The 17,050-nt window shown below is 62.2% G+C and overlaps 1 protein-coding gene across 2 annotated transcripts in view; it reads left to right on the forward strand.

Annotated features, from left to right (window-relative positions):
* LOC135317799 (tubulin alpha-1C chain-like) overlaps positions 1-17,050 on the forward strand; it is an 887,270-nt gene that overhangs the window by 452,582 nt on the left and 417,638 nt on the right. The window lies entirely within an intron of this gene.

Consider the following 17,050-nt stretch of genomic DNA (forward strand, 5'->3'; position numbering starts at 1 on the left):
GTGGGGGGGGAAGAGGGGGAACGAACCGCCAGAACAAACTGCCCGCGCCGCAGCCGCTCGCCGCCCGCCGACCCGACGCCGCGCCGCCTCCGCGCTGGCGCTGCAACTGCCCCCCCCTCAATATATTGCTCAGGGTGTCACATGGTATGGAATGAACCTGCCATTGGCCAGTCGGGGTCAGCCGTCCCCACCATGGCCCTGCCCCTCCCAGCCCCCCCCGCCACGCGGCAGAGCGCAGGAAGCTGGAAAGGTAGCCGACCCCCACAGTGAGGAGAATTAACCCCTTCTCAGCCAAAACCAGCACATGAGCTCATCTGCACCAGCGAGGAGGGGCTCTTGGAGATGTGGAGGGCAAAGGCTCGATGTGGAGCATGAAGGGGACGTGTGAGGTGGGTCCATGTGGGTCTCTGGGACGCGTGCTCAGCAACGGCAGTGCCCGTGGGGCAGCAGCCTTGTGTGTTTCTTGGAGGAGCTGCTGGTGGTGCCCCCGTGCAGGGGCTGAAGAGGAAGGAGCTGCCTGTGTCCTCTGGAGGTTTCGCTGGGGGGCTGGAGCTCTACAGAAGCAGGAGAGGGGCCACGGGCAGCGGCTCCTGCCGACACAGCGAGGGCAGCCGCTCGTGCAGGATGGTGGAAACGGCCTCCTGCCTCCCCACTGGGCAAGAGCCAGGTCTGAGGCAGAGCGGTCGTGGGGCACACAGGCAGAAGGGAAAGCAGCAGCATCACCTCCTTCTGAACCGTCAGCTGATGTTGATTGACAAGGTCACGCACTTGTCCTACCATCACAGATTTCCTTCTAATCTTTCGAGTTTTATTTCAAAAGTACCGGGACCTCCCCGGGCGGCTCCCAAAGGCGTCCATGTCTGCCAGCTTCGGTGGTAGGACCCAGTTCAGGATGTCCCTCTAGAGCAGGACTAGGATGAAGATGGCGATCTCCAGGAAGGCAAGGAACAGAAAAAGTGTCCTGTGGGACAGGAGAGGGGTCAGGCAGAGCCGGGGCAAATTTGTCTCAGCTCTTTCCAACCACCCAGCGTGAACACCACCGTGGGACCTTTCCCCATGCTGGGCGCAACACTGCCCCTGCTCAGGACTGGAGTGAGGGGCCCAGGCATCTCTCTCGGCTCTAATGAACGTCTCCCTCGTGGGCCCCCAAATCCCTCCCTGTGTGCCCCCCCACTAGGAAGAGAATAAATACTGCAACGTTCCATCCCAGGCAAGTTCCCGAGATGCATAATGCCCTTGGCCCACTGGCACGAGCATCCCACTGCCCATGGAAGAGCCCCGGCACCCCAAGCCCCCAGGGCAACTCACCGCAGCCAAGAGGTGATCTGATGCCTCCTTGACACCCGCCGCTCCTCCTACAGGCCAAGGCACACAGAGAGATGTGTTAGGGTGTGCGAGGCGGCCGAGGCTTGGGGGCTCAGATCCCCTCCCTTGTCCTCCTTAAGATGAGTGCTCCCCCGTGCCCTGGGCACTGTGCAGACCCTTCCCTCCCCAAGGCCCACAGCGGGGTTGTCTGTCCTACCAGCCGCACAGCCACCATCTCCTGCATCAGCGACTCCCCTGTGCCCTCTGCCTGTGCTGTCTTCCTCCTGCTACAGACACCGTGGGGTTCAGGGCTGTGAGAAGAGACCTCGGCCGGCATGGTGACCCCCCCCGGGTGGCCGCTAGGGTGCTGCCCAGCCTCTGCTGGGGCTGGCACCGGGCACCCTAGCAAGCCCTTACTGCATGGACCCACCTCCCCACCCTGTCCCACCCCAGGCCTTATGGGCATGGAGGAGAGCCTGGGAGCTGCCCAGAGTTGTGCAGAGCTGCTTCCAGAAGTCCTGAGTTGCTCAGAGGGTTTTTGAGGCGCTCAGGAGAAGACAAAGGGATCTCCAGAGCAGGCGGGAGGAGCGGACAGGAGCCAGAAAGATGTCTGCAGTGGCAGACACCTGCCCAAAGCTGCTCAGCACCCTCCACCCCGCTGCCCCAGGTTTCACTCAGGGCCCCGTTGCCACTCACAAAGCTGTTGGGTCTCGGAGGCATTCCCATCTCTCTTGGAGGTGCTGGAGCTTGTTCCTGAGCAGCTGGACAAGCAGAGGATGTGGTGAGGAGTCTGTGCCATGCCCACTCTGAGGGGCCTTCCCCCCACAAGCATGTGACCCCCCCGTCCCTCCTGTCCTCAGTACCTTAATGACCTCAACCTGCTCCTTAACAGCTGTAACCAGTTCTGCGCACTGACGCCACTGCAAAGCAAGCGGGACACACTGCAGGGAGCCATGGTGTGAAAGGGCACCCCCAGTCAGTCCCCAGGGCACTGGGAGGTGAGGGCAGGGCCAGGGCGTGCTGGGAGGGAAGAGGGAACAGGAACGTCTGTCTCCAGGAGGGGCAGGGGGTGGAGGAGGCCCCCCATGACACCAGCTGGGGCCCAGTGCCAGAGTATCCAGCAACCCCCTCCAGCCCATGCCTGGCAGGCCGTTACACGCGGCTTCCCCTGACACACAAGGGAGGGTCACTCATCCCACCCCCTTCCCAAAGCCATGCTGCTGTGCCTGCCGACCCACATCAGGCTCCCCTCTGCAGCACAGCCACAGCCAGGAGCCTGGGGGACGTCCAGAGGCCCAAGCCCTCCATCACGGATGCCCTATCCCGGAGTAAATCTCCTCCCCAGCCACACCACTGACTGTGGCTGCTGGGCTGCGTGGACCCAGCACTGGCACCCCGTTCCCTGACCCTTTCAGCACACGCCTCCTTTTCCCCTCTACCTTCTGCGCCACTTGCAGGCTCGCGGCTGCTTCCATCATTGCCACTTGGACGTGGGCCTGCAGGAGAGGAGGGGAAGAGGAGCTGCCATCAGGGCACCCGGGCACTGCCACGAGTGCACTGCCCTTGGCATTATCCCCTCCCAGACCCCCTCGGGCTCTGCCTTTGCCCTCGCGTCCCCTTTCCTTCCCCGGCCCTGCAGGCGCGAGGGGCAGGCAGAGGGAGGGACCCCCAGGCCCAGCTCTGGGCACGCTCCACATCTGGACATGGTCCCGAGCAGGTGGCTCTCGCTGACCCTGCTTCAGCAGGGCCATTGGACAAGGCCAGATGATCTCCAGAGGCCCCTTCCAGCCTCAACCAGCCTGTGATTCTGTGAGCTGACCTTCATCTGGGCCACCAGCCCCTCCAGCCGCTGCAGCTCCTGGCAGTTGTTCTCGAAACACTGCGCCACAGCACGGTTCTGGAAGAGGAGCCGGACACAGGCACTCAGCCCCTGGCACAGCCACAGGAGCCGCAGCTGGGGCCAGGGCAGAGGAGGGGACACTGACCTTCTGGCTGAGCTCCTGCATGGTTTCCTGCAGCTCCTGCTGCTTCTTCCCCTGCGTGGGGAAAGGAAGGGTCAGGGGCTCAGCGCTCGCAGCTGCAGCCCCTGGGGACAAGGGCAGCACTGCACACCTACCAGGCACTGCAGCAGCTCCTTGTGCCTTTTGGTCTCGGCAGAACAGCGCACCAGGCGCTCCCGGAGCTTGCGGAGCTCTTCCTTAGCCACTTCGGTCTGCATGGCTGCACCTGCGCGTCGGGAGGCAGCAGGGTGTGAGGGGCAGAGCCACGTGCCCTATCGGCAGGGACAGTGGCAGGGATGCTGCCCTACCCAGACACACAATCGTACACGGACACGCGGGTGCGCTTAGAGGAATGCACCCCCCGCACAGCTGAGCACAGCCACGCCACCCTGCTCACCTGTAGCTGTGCCCAGCACCGTGGGTGCTGCCACAGGTGCAGTCGTACGCGCGTGGGCACAGCCACGCACGACCTTGTGCTCCCCAAGCACAGGAGTACCCACGCTCTCTCACGCACCGGACATGGCCACACACATGCACAGTCGGGGCTGCCGAGGGCTGGCATGGGAGCCTCCCCCAGAGAGGGGCACCGTCGGCCGTCTGCACACTCGCACCTGCACCCCCCACCCCAAGCAGCGGTCCTGTGCACGCGTGCGCACTAGTTCTGTGCCCGGCTCGGCCTGCGCCAGCTGTGTGCTGAGCATGTGGCAGGAGGTGGTGGAGGGCATCAGGGACCGCTGAGGAGAGAAGGAGCTTCCCCTGGCCTGCTTTGCTGGGTGCCCGTGGGCCCCTCCTGCTGGCAGGGCTGCCCTGCCCTGGGGCCTCTGCGACACCTCCAGTGTCACCGTCCTGCCCTGTGAGGTCTCAACACACCTGCCCCGGCACCCCTTTCCTTTGGCTTCCCACGCACCCCAGCAGCACAGGCGTCCTCCTCGCCTGCCCTGCTACGGACCAGGCTTGCTGCCTTCCCCCATTGCTCACAGCCGCTGGCTGTGGGGACCACGGGGATGCTCTGCCCTCACCCTCCACTCCTGCGTCAGGAGCCTTCCACTGCACGGCAGACACAGGACAGCACCTTGGCGAGGACCCTCCAAACTCCTGCCCAGCAGCACTGAGCTTCTGCTCCAGATGCTCCTCAGCCCCCGGGAGCAGCCCTCTTTATACCCGCTCGGGCAGCCGTGTCACAGGCGCACGGTGACACTGACGGACACAGCTGCCCACTGTGACACGGCCGTCACCTCCCTGGGGCTGGCACCAGGACTGACGTGGGGCCCAGTCTTCCCAGTTACCGGGGAAACAGGGCACCACTCTCAGCACCCACTTATCTCTGGCAGAGCAGACGCTCTGGGGCCTGACTGAGGCGCCAGCAGAGATTCTGTGCAGAGCTGCTCACAACTTGCAAGCAGCGAGGAGCAACTGCAGCTTATTAGGTGAGGAGCGGCTCCTGGTGTTCAAGCGCTGTGGCTTCAAACCCTGCACAAACGGCTGCCCTCGCTGTGTCGGCAGGAGCCGCTGCCCGTGGCCCCGCTCCTGCTTCTGTACAGCTCCAGCCCCCAGCACAACTTCCAGTAGGACGCAGGCAGCTCCTTCCTCTTCAGCGCCCACCCAGGAACACCACCACCAGCTCCTCCACGAAACACGCAAGGCTGCTGCCCCACGGGCACTGCCGCTGCTGAGCACGTGTCCCAGAGACCCACACGGACCCACCTCGTGCTGGCCGCTCCAGACCCATGCTCACTGCAAACACGCAGCACTTCCCTCTCCCTTTCCCAGGTCCCTTTCTGTGATCTTTTCCCGTGCTACCAACCCTGTTCTGATGGAAAATACCAACCCCCGGCATGGCCCTCCTGCATTTTGGGGGCAAGAAATCACTCCTCCCAACATCCTCCTCTGTTTTTTGGTGGTGGAGTCAGAATCAACCTAGAATGACTCACAAAGAGACCGGAGATGGAAAGAGCAAAGGGGACCCTCCCATTGACCTTTACATACAGAGTGATTAGAAGTAAGACACATAATAATGTGCGAGCTAATAAAAGCACAACTGGATGAAGCACTAGATTCAAAGTTCCTGTTGCTCTCGGTGACCACCAAGTAAGGTATCCCACCCATGATGTTCTCCATCCTTTTTCACTCTTTCCGGAACATGGTGCATTTCTTTTGCATCATCATAATGAACTGTAATCGGGCTTCTTTGTCCACTGTCTTGAACTTGTTTCAGCTTTAGTGGGGCACTAAAGGAAGCTTCTGGCCAACGGAACCTGGTCCTGATGGGCGACTTCCACTACCCAGACATCTGCTGGAAGAACAAGACAGCAGCTCGCATGTCATCCACCAAATTTCTGGAATGGATAGAGGGCTGTTTCCTGATACAAATGTTAGATGTGCCAACCAGGAATGAGGTACTGCTGGTCTTGTTATTCACAAACCGAGAAAACCTGCTCTGTAGTATCTCGGTTAGTGAGAGCCTTGGCTGCAGGGACCACAATAGTGTGGAGTTCGGGGTCCTGCTGAGCGTGCTGAAGGTCAGCTCTAAGACAAGGGTTCTGGATCTTAGAAGAGCAAACCTCAGTGCACTCAGGGCTCAGCTGGGAGGGATTCGGTGGGAGGCTTCCATGGAATACAAAGGAGCTAGCGAGAGCTGGGAATTCTTCAAGAACTTTCTATTGGAAGCACAAAACCTGTTTATCCCCTACAAAGGAAAGGGAAGTCAGCGGAGCAAGAGGCCCCCTTGGCTCAACCATGACCTCCTGGGTCTTCTCAAATCCAAAAGGGAAGCACAGCAGAGATGGAGAAGTGGAGGATTATCCGTCGAGAGCTACAAGAGCATTGCCAGAGTGTGCAGAGATGCAGTTAGAAAAGCAAAAGCCCAGCTCGAATTGAAACTGGCTGTAGATGTGAAAAATAACAAGAAAGGTTTCTTCAGGGGTGTCAACCATAAGCAGAAAAAGAAGGAAAACATACGACGAGACAAGATGACCTCCAGCGGTCCCTTCAAACTGCTGAGCCCCAGTGACGTGCAGAAAGTAGACTCCACAATCTGTAGGATTGTAAAGCAGGTATGTTTATTCAGCGCTGGGCAGCACGGGGGGTAGTCCCACCCAAGTCGTGCACGCCCCCGTGATAGTTTGTCTTGCATTTATACAGTAAAGCATTACATATACCTAAGATTTCCCAATACGCCTATACATATGCATGACATTTCCTCACTTCGTATTAAAATTAGCCAAAAAAAGTTATTGCCGTAGATCTTTCCCAACTGCGCTTGCGCAGTGCCTCCTCGTGGTGGTCGTCGGGGCACGTAAAGATGAAGGCTGACGGCTCCTCTTCATCACCGCTAGTAACCTTTTGGTTTTGCGCAGACTCAGTCACCTCTTGACACTTGTCCAAACTGCAAAGTAGGTTTTAGCTGGTTCTTGAGACAGTTTTCTATCCTTATCAGGAATTGCTCCTTCGCTGGTGGATTCCAGGCCTCCTTGCTAATTATTTTACACAGCGGCTAGAAAAGCGTTCCGCAACAATTACCTTTCAGCTGGATAAGCATTCAGCGATGGAACAGTTAACCTTTGGTTTTGCATCTTAAAAGCCCCTTCGAACCGCTGAGCCCCAGCCTGCGCAGCTCTGGGACGTGGGCAGAGGAGAGGACACCAGCCTTACTGCTGAGCATCTGCAGGGCATCGTGCGTGCCCTGATGGTTCTCCTCCTGCATGCGGAAAGGAGAGCAGGGGCTCAGGGTCTGCAGAAACACCTCTTGGTCACCTGCAAGCGCTCCTCTCAGCCAGGAGCAGCCACCAGGCACCCGGGCACTCTCACGAGTGCACTCCCCTCCGCATTATGGCCCACACAGCTCCCCTCGGGCACTGCCTTCTCCCTCGTGCCCCCTCTCTTCTCCGGCCTCGCAGGCACCGGCCGGGGGGCGCCAGGCAGGGGCACCCTCAGGCCTAACTCTGCACACGGCCCACATCTGACCACCCTCTGCACCCAACACCCCCAGCGAGCACCACCTACCCACCCCTGCTCAACCACCCTCCTATAGGGTGCAGCAGCCAATCAGCGCCCTCCGGCCTTCTGCTCTACCAACGAGCAAGCAGCTCCTGCTGCAAGGGGCGGGGTCGGTTGCGAGCGCCCTGTGCTGCGTGGCCGCTCACACACCCATCATGGCTCCTCACAGCCGGCCCCGCCCCGTCGGCAGTGCTCCCGGGCCCCGAAGCGGCGGCAGTCACACCGGCCTCGCCCCCTCCTGGCTGCCCTCCCCCACGCCCCCCTCTGCTGCATTTGAGCCCTGCTCAGGCTCCTTTGCACGCCTTTCTGCCTTTGCTCGCTGGCGGGAGAGCAAACCTCTGCTACAGCACCGCTCTCGGGCCGAAACGGGAACCATCTCCAGCAGGAACCACTGGAAGGAGCAAACCGGCCTTGCCGGTGCTCGGTGCAACCGGCTGGATTTAGTTTTCCCTGTGAATTGTCCCCAGCTGCCTTGCTATGTTCTTCTGTGGTGTCACCACTCCCGGGTGGGGAGGCAACAAGTCCCCACCCTCAGCCTCCCCCCTGTTTGGTGGGAACAGCTCCCCACCATCGCCCTCCGCCCAGACTGTGGCAGGCAGAATAACTCCCTCCCATTGCCCAAATCCCTCGAAAATGCCCCCCAGCCACACCTGACCCCAAGTAGGCTGACTTGCCCAGCATCATGAGTGTGGGGCCTGGCCAGGGACCGGGCCAGGGGGGTTCTGGAGGAAGCAGGACCTTGAGGGGACTAGGTACCTGGGGTACCTGAAAGGAGCGGGCTTTCTGGGGGCAACTGGCGGGATCGGGAGGGTCTGGGTAGGGGGAGCTGCGGGGGCTGGGGGTGTCTGGAGAGAACTGAGATGATGGGGTGCCTGCCGAGAAGTGAAGGCAATGGAGGGTGTGCAGGGGGGACCTGAGGAGAAGGAGGGAGGGACCGTGAGAGGAACTGAAGGGATTCGATGTGTCTGAAGAGGGGAGCTGAGGGGTCAGGGTCTGCGGGGGGGAACTGACGGGTGTGGGCTTTGACTGAAGCCTAGAGCATTACTAGGGGGAAGATGTGGATCTTCACGTCCCCCTTAGCGTGGGTCCCACGCGTACACCCCCTGGCAACAATAATCAGGGTGACACGGGAATGGCCACGCAGCTCCGCCCCGGTTGCGTCACAGGCATCCCACAAAGCCCGGCAAGTTGGTGCTCTCTGAGTGTGGCCTACATCTACATGCAGCCCAGCTCTAGGGGACACCGAGGTGGCTCAACCCCCTGCGGCTCTTCCCGAGTGACCTCCCCAGGGTGGCAGGCTGAAGCGTGGAGCACTTTGGCAGAAGGTGCCTTTGCTGCCTGCATACCTCTCGGAGAGCCGGGGGGGTGAGACGGACACCTGGAGGATGCTCTGCTGAATGTGGCTGGGTTAAAGAGCCCAACCTTCGGGTCGGGCTCTCTCCAAAGTGACTCAGAGAAGCAAGAAATTCTGCCAGCTCTCCCGTGGGACAATCTCCTTTGGGAAGGCCTGACAGTGCTCCTCGTGCTTGCTCCGGCGGAGCATCTCACCAAAGTGTCAATTTTGGTGGTAAACAAGCTACTTAAGGAGCGAATCCCACCCCCTTTACCTGGCAGGAGGCGCCACAGCTTCCTGAAGCAGAGCCAGAGACTCTGCCATAAGAGCGCTTTTTTGCCAAGGAACGCACGCTGTGGAGCCCTCCCGCCCCGGGGCCTGTGGGCACCCATCTCTTTTCCCCCAGCCCTTTCAGCACTCCCTCATTTTCCTGCTTAACCTCCTGCAGCCAGGACACCATGTGGGCACAGTGCTTTTCCACCTGCAAAACAACCGGCGTATCACCCTCGTCCCTCTCGATGCCTCTCGCTCTCTGCGCCTCATTTTCACCGGAGGCAGGCTCCAAAGTTCACAATGTCCAAGAACTGCTCCCACACAAAAGGTGCCAGCACTGAAAGCTATTGCTGGGCCTCAGCAGCCCTTGGCAGCCCTTTCACAGCCGCACCAGCAGTGGGGCTCTGCGCCTGCCTAGCCTCCCAAAACTCCAAGCGTTCTCTCCCTCTCTGGCTCTCATTTTCACCAGAGACCATGGGTGTGTGCACGTGCACGGACGGCCACACCGCGTGGGCTCCAGCACAGGGCTCAAGCATCCATCCCCAACGGGATCCAGCATCCAGCCCCGAGGCGGAACCACAGCCCAGGAAGGGGAAACATAAAGAGCAGCCCTCTGCTCTAGGCCCCGCAGGCACTGGGCTTGCGGGCTCCCAAGAGCAATGGGGTCTCCCTCTTGCTCAGAGCGCAGCTGCGGCACGCGGGGGGACAGCAGGAGGAAGGGGTGGGGGCAGGGGGCAGGCAGGCAGTGACCCACGTGCTTCAGCTGCACCCTTGGAGCGGCTGCGTGCAGCGGCGCCGCGTTCAGGGCTTGGCAGGTCGGGTGGCTCCAGCCTCCACGCGACAGGGCCTTTGCCCTCGGAGGGCAAACCTGCGAGCGGCTGGAGAAGCTGGCAGGGAGCAGCCGGGGCCGTGCCGGGCGGTGGCTGTGGGGTCAGCAGGGGCGGGGCCCTGGGGACAGGGCCAGCGGCTACGAGATTGCTAGAACGAGACCCGTGGGAGCGACCGGCAACGGGGCCATGGGGAGCGCACCGCTGGGGATGGGGCCGAGGAGCCACAGGGCTGTGGGACCACCAGCGATGAGAGCCTGGGCAGGCGGGGAGACCAAGGTCATGGGGACTTTGGGGAGGGAGAAGGACACAGGGTTGGGTGCTGTGGCGTGGGATGGGCCGCGTGGGGTCCATAGGGGCTGTAAGGTGAGAGGGCAGGTGAGTACCTGCAGGGTTGTGGGGAGCTGTGGGGAGGAAGGCAGTGGAGCATGCGGGGGCCATGGGGCTGGCCTGCGAGGAAATGTGTCCCCAGTTCCTGGTGCCTCAGTACTCTCAGACTCACTTACAGGGGCTGGCCAGGACATTGCTAAAGGGTTGCCAGCCTCCAATGGTGGAGAATAAAATCTACCGTGGCCTGAGAAGACGGTGGTTCCGCCTGGTTCTACAGTGGCATCAATACCGTGCGGGGACGGAGGGCGGGAGGGAGGGCAGCTGAGGCTGGCACGCAGGGACCCAGCTTGCGGCAGGCGGCGGGGTGGCACCCAGTGCCTAGCAGCTGAGACTGGCCCTGGCCTCGAGGGTATGCAGGGACTGGCATGCGGGGCAAGACCCTCTCCGCGCGCCCCAACAAACACACCCCAGTACATGGAGGTTCAGGTAGAAAAGGCTTTATTGAGGGTGGGGGGCTGTCAGAAGGGCAGCGGCCCGTCCATGACCCTGGGGAAGATCTTTCCCAGTGCAATTGCCTGGTCGATGTTGGTCTCACACAGCACATGCAACAGCAGGCGGTGGAAGAGCTCGGGGTCGTACCAGGAGGCGTAGAGGACAACAGCAGCCAGAGCAAAGCCGACAGCCAGCTGCAGGCTGACCAAGAGCAGGATGAGCGTCCTGTGGGGCAGAAGAGGGATGGGAGGCAGGGCAGGCTGGATGCGTCCCAACCAGATCCTGCCTATGGGATGCAGGGTGTGTTCTGGGAGCCCCACAGCCTGCTTCCCCCGCCATTTCTCATTGCTCCCCCGGGCAGGGTGGTGCACGAGACGCCGCAAGCCCAGGAAAGAGCCCTGGCTCAGGGAAAAGCAACGCTGAGCACTTCCCAGCTGCAAAGCCCACAGCCAGCCAGCTGCTCCCCAGCTTGTGAGCCCTGCTGGCTGGAGCAGGGGTCCGGCCCATGCCAGCCGCTGCCCGGGAGCGGGCCCCACGGCACCCACTGGGGACACTCACTGCAGCCAATAAATGAAGCCGCGTCTCCTCGCCAGCATGTCCCTCTCCTGCAGGTCAACACAGAGCAAGGACACTTGTCGCGCCCTGCAGCGCAGCCGGGACAGCTGGAGTTGCTCGGTGCCACTGGCCTCTGCCTCACGCAGGAGCATAGCCCGTGCGTGGCTGTGACCTCCATGGACCCCAGTTCCCAGGGAGACCCCGCTGGCCAGGGCAGGGGCTGGCACGGTCATCCCCCTTTCCAGCTGTGCTTCCACCAGCTCCGGCAGTGTAGTCCCCGGCACCTCTGCCTCCTTCTTCCTCTGCTGCTGGCTGCAGGCAACAGGGCATGGTTGGACGAGTTACAGACCTCCAGGGCCATGCATTGGGTCCCCTTCCAACCATACAGCACCCCAGGCAGGCAGGGAATGGGCTCCCCTGTCACACCGTGTGCTGCACATACCCCCCACACCATTGCCTGGCTCCAGCACTGGCAGCCCCATCGCTCTGGGTGCTGCAGAGACCGCCCTAGACACCTGTGTGGGGCGAGGGGCCCAACTCACCACATCTCCTCCTCCTCCAGTGCCTCTTCAAGACTTTTTATTTGCTGACGCAGCACCTGGGAGAAGGAAGGGTCTGAGTCCCGGAGTCCGCTGCCACCCTTCTCCAGCCCTCCCACCCCGGGGCCTGTGGGCACCCATCTCTTTTCCCCCAGCCCATTCAGCGCTACCTCAGTCCCCTGGTTAAACTCCTGCAGCCAGGACACCATGTGGGCAGAGTGCTTTTCCACCTGCAAAACCACCAGCGTATCACCCTCGTCCCTCTCCAGCCCCAGGGCCATGCCCACTTGCTGCCCCACTGCCCCAGGGCACTGGGAGACTGGGCAAATCACAGGGCCACGCATAGCGAAGGGATGGACACCCCCAGCTCCTGGGGAAAATGTCCTCCCCAGTCACGCTTCTGCCCGCAGCCGCTGGCCCAGCGCAGCGAGGTGACCCTCCTTGAGCAGCGGGGCTGGACGAGACAAGATGACCTCCAGCGGTCCCTTCGAACCGCTGAGCCCCAGCCTGCGCAGCTCTGGGACGTGGGCAGAGGAGAGGACACCAGCCTTACTGCTGAGCATCTGCGGGGCATCGTGCGTGCCCTGATGGTTCTCCTCCTGCATGCGGAAAGGAGAGCAGGGGCTCAGGGTCTGCAGAAACACCTCTTGGTCACCTGCAAGCGCTCCTCTCAGCCAGGAGCAGCCACCAGGCACCCGGGCACTCTCACGAGTGCACTCCCCTCCGCATTATGGCCCACACAGCTCCCCTCGGGCACTGCCTTCTCCCTCGTGCCCCCTCTCTTCTCCGGCCTCGCAGGCACCGGCCGGGGGGCGCCAGGCAGGGGCACCCTCAGGCCTAACTCTGCACACGGCCCACATCTGACCACCCTCTGCACCCAACACCCCCAGCGAGCACCACCTACCCACCCCTGCTCAACCACCCTCCTATAGGGTGCAGCAGCCAATCAGCGCCCTCCGGCCTTCTGCTCTACCAACGAGCAAGCAGCTCCTGCTGCAAGGGGCGGGGTCGGTTGCGAGCGCCCTGTGCTGCGTGGCCGCTCACACACCCATCATGGCTCCTCACAGCCGGCCCCGCCCCGTCGGCAGTGCTCCCGGGCCCCGAAGCGGCGGCAGTCACACCGGCCTCGCCCCCTCCTGGCTGCCCTCCCCCACGCCCCCCTCTGCTGCATTTGAGCCCTGCTCAGGCTCCTTTGCACGCCTTTCTGCCTTTGCTCGCTGGCGGGAGAGCAAACCTCTGCTACAGCACCGCTCTCGGGCCGAAACGGGAACCATCTCCAGCAGGAACCACTGGAAGGAGCAAACCGGCCTTGCCGGTGCTCGGTGCAACCGGCTGGATTTAGTTTTCCCTGTGAATTGTCCCCAGCTGCCTTGCTATGTTCTTCTGTGGTGTCACCACTCCCGGGTGGGGAGGCAACAAGTCCCCACCCTCAGCCTCCCCCCTGTTTGGTGGGAACAGGTCCCCACCATCGCCCTCCGCCCAGACTGTGGCAGGCAGAATAACTCCCTCCCATTGCCCAAATCCCTCGAAAATGCCCCCCAGCCACACCTGACCCCAAGTAGGCTGACTTGCCCAGCATCATGAGTGTGGGGCCTGGCCAGGGACCGGGCCAGGGGGGTTCTGGAGGAAGCAGGACCTTGAGGGGACTAGGTACCTGGGGTACCTGAAAGGAGCGGGCTTTCTGGGGGCAACTGGCGGGATCGGGAGGGTCTGGGTAGGGGGAGCTGCGGGGGCTGGGGGTGTCTGGAGAGAACTGAGATGATGGGGTGCCTGCCGAGAAGTGAAGGCAATGGAGGGTGTGCAGGGGGGACCTGAGGAGAAGGAGGGAGGGACCGTGAGAGGAACTGAAGGGATTCGGTGTGTCTGAAGAGGGGAGCTGAGGGGCCAGGGTCTGTGGGGGGGAACTGACGGGTGTGGGCTTTGACTGAAGCCTAGAGCATTACTAGGGGGAAGATGTGGATCTTCACGTCCCCCTTAGCGTGGGTCCCACGCGTACACCCCCTGGCAACAATAATCAGGGTGACACGGGAATGGCCACGCAGCTCCGCCCCGGTTGCGTCACAGGCATCCCACAAAGCCCGGCAAGTTGGTGCTCTCTGAGTGTGGCCTACATCTACATGCAGCCCAGCTCTAGGGGACACCGAGGTGGCTCAACCCCCTGCGGCTCTTCCCGAGTGACCTCCCCAGGGTGGCAGGCTGAAGCGTGGAGCACTTTGGCAGAAGGTGCCTTTGCTGCCTGCATACCTCTCGGAGAGCCGGTGGGGTGAGACGGACACCTGGAGGATGCTCTGCTGAATGTGGCTGGGTTAAAGAGCCCAACCTTCGGGTCGGGCTCTCTCCAAAGTGACTCAGAGAAGCAAGAAATTCTGCCAGCTCTCCCGTGGGACAATCTCCTTTGGGAAGGCCTGACAGTGCTCCTCGTGCTTGCTCCGGCGGAGCATCTCACCAAAGTGTCAATTTTGGTGGTAAACAAGCTACTTAAGGAGCGAATCCCACCCCCTTTACCTGGCAGGAGGCGCCACAGCTTCCTGAAGCAGAGCCAGAGACTCTGCCATAAGAGCGCTTTTTTGCCAAGGAACGCACGCTGTGGAGCCCTCCCGCCCCGGGGCCTGTGGGCACCCATCTCTTTTCCCCCAGCCCTTTCAGCACTCCCTCATTTTCCTGCTTAACCTCCTGCAGCCAGGACACCATGTGGGCACAGTGCTTTTCCACCTGCAAAACAACCGGCGTATCACCCTCGTCCCTCTCGATGCCTCTCGCTCTCTGCGCCTCATTTTCACCGGAGGCAGGCTCCAAAGTTCACAATGTCCAAGAACTGCTCCCACACAAAAGGTGCCAGCACTGAAAGCTATTGCTGGGCCTCAGCAGCCCTTGGCAGCCCTTTCACAGCCGCACCAGCAGTGGGGCTCTGCGCCTGCCTAGCCTCCCAAAACTCCAAGCGTTCTCTCCCTCTCTGGCTCTCATTTTCACCAGAGACCATGGGTGTGTGCACGTGCACGGACGGCCACACCGCGTGGGCTCCAGCACAGGGCTCAAGCATCCATCCCCAACGGGATCCAGCATCCAGCCCCGAGGCGGAACCACAGCCCAGGAAGGGGAAACATAAAGAGCAGCCCTCTGCTCTAGGCCCCGCAGGCACTGGGCTTGCGGGCTCCCAAGAGCAATGGGGTCTCCCTCTTGCTCAGAGCGCAGCTGCGGCACGCGGGGGGACAGCAGGAGGAAGGGGTGGGGGCAGGGGGCAGGCAGGCAGTGACCCACGTGCTTCAGCTGCACCCTTGGAGCGGCTGCGTGCAGCGGCGCCGCGTTCAGGGCTTGGCAGGTCGGGTGGCTCCAGCCTCCACGCGACAGGGCCTTTGCCCTCGGAGGGCAAACCTGCGAGCGGCTGGAGAAGCTGGCAGGGAGCAGCCGGGGCCGTGCCGGGCGGTGGCTGTGGGGTCAGCAGGGGCGGGGCCCTGGGGACAGGGCCAGCGGCTACGAGATTGCTAGAACGAGACCCGTGGGAGCGACCGGCAACGGGGCCATGGGGAGCGCACCGCTGGGGATGGGGCCGAGGAGCCACAGGGCTGTGGGACCACCAGCGATGAGAGCCTGGGCAGGCGGGGAGACCAAGGTCATGGGGACTTTGGGGAGGGAGAAGGACACAGGGTTGGGTGCTGTGGCGTGGGATGGGCCGCGTGGGGTCCATAGGGGCTGTAAGGTGAGAGGGCAGGTGAGTACCTGCAGGGTTGTGGGGAGCTGTGGGGAGGAAGGCAGTGGAGCATGCGGGGGCCATGGGGCTGGCCTGCGAGGAAATGTGTCCCCAGTTCCTGGTGCCTCAGTACTCTCAGACTCACTTACAGGGGCTGGCCAGGACATTGCTAAAGGGTTGCCAGCCTCCAATGGTGGAGAATAAAATCTACCGTGGCCTGAGAAGACGGTGGTTCCGCCTGGTTCTACAGTGGCATCAATACCGTGCGGGGACGGAGGGCAGGAGGGAGGGCAGCTGAGGCTGGCACGCAGGGACCCAGCTTGCGGCAGGCGGCGGGGTGGCACCCAGTGCCTAGCAGCTGAGACTGGCCCTGGCCTCGAGGGTATGCAGGGACTGGCATGCGGGGCAAGACCCTCTCCGCGCGCCCCAACAAACACACCCCAGTACATGGAGGTTCAGGTAGAAAAGGCTTTATTGAGGGTGGGGGGCTGTCAGAAGGGCAGCGGCTCGTCCATGACCCTGGGGAAGATCTTTCCCATGCAATTGCCTGGTCGATGTTGGTCTCACACAGCACATGCAACAGCAGGCGGTGGAAGAGCTCGGGGTCGTACCAGGAGGCGTAGAGGACAACAGCAGCCAGAGCAAAGCCGACAGCCAGCTGCAGGCTGACCAAGAGCAGGATGAGCGTCCTGTGGGGCAGAAGAGGGATGGGAGGCAGGGCAGGCTGGATGCGTCCCAACCAGATCCTGCCTATGGGATGCAGGGTGTGTTCTGGGAGCCCCACAGCCTGCTTCCCCCGCCATTTCTCATTGCTCCCCCGGGCAGGGTGGTGCACGAGACGCCGCAAGCCCAGGAAAGAGCCCTGGCTCAGGGAAAAGCAACGCTGAGCACTTCCCAGCTGCAAAGCCCACAGCCAGCCAGCTGCTCCCCAGCTTGTGAGCCCTGCTGGCTGGAGCAGGGGTCCGGCCCATGCCAGCCGCTGCCCGGGAGCGGGCCCCACGGCACCCACTGGGGACACTCACTGCAGCCAATAAATGAAGCCGCGTCTCCTCGCCAGCATGTCCCTCTCCTGCAGGTCAACACAGAGCAAGGACACTTGTCGCGCCCTGCAGCATAGCCGGGACAGCTGGAGTTGCTCGGTGCCACTGGCCTCTGCCTCATGCAGGAGCATAGCCCGTGCGTGGCTGTGACCTCCATGGACCCCGGTTCCCAGGGAGACCCCGCTGGCCAGGGCAGGGGCTGGCACGGGCATCCCCCTTTCCAGCTGTGCTTCCACCAGCTCCGGCAGTGTAGTCCCCGGCACCTCTGCCTCCTTCTTCCTCTGCTGCTGGCTGCAGGCAACAGGGCATGGTTGGACGAGTTACAGACCTCCAGGGCCATGCATTGGGTCCCCTTCCAACCATACAGCACCCCAGGCAGGCAGGGAATGGGCTCCCCTGTCACACCGTGTGCTGCACATACCCCCCACACCATTGCCTGGCTCCAGCACTGGCAGCCCCATCGCTCTGGGTGCTGCAGAGACCGCCCTAGACACCTGTGTGGGGCGAGGGGCCCAACTCACCACATCTCCTCCTCCTCCAGTGCCTCTTCAAGACTTTTTATTTGCTGACGCAGCACCTGGGAGAAGGAAGGGTCTGAGTCCCGGAGTCCGCTGCCACCCTTCTCCAGCCCTCCCACTCCGGGGCCTGTGGGCACCCATCTCTTTTCCCCCA

This window comes from Phalacrocorax carbo, chromosome 27 (genome assembly GCF_963921805.1).
Source record: "Phalacrocorax carbo chromosome 27, bPhaCar2.1, whole genome shotgun sequence".
Classification (NCBI taxonomy): Eukaryota; Metazoa; Chordata; class Aves; order Suliformes; family Phalacrocoracidae; genus Phalacrocorax; species Phalacrocorax carbo.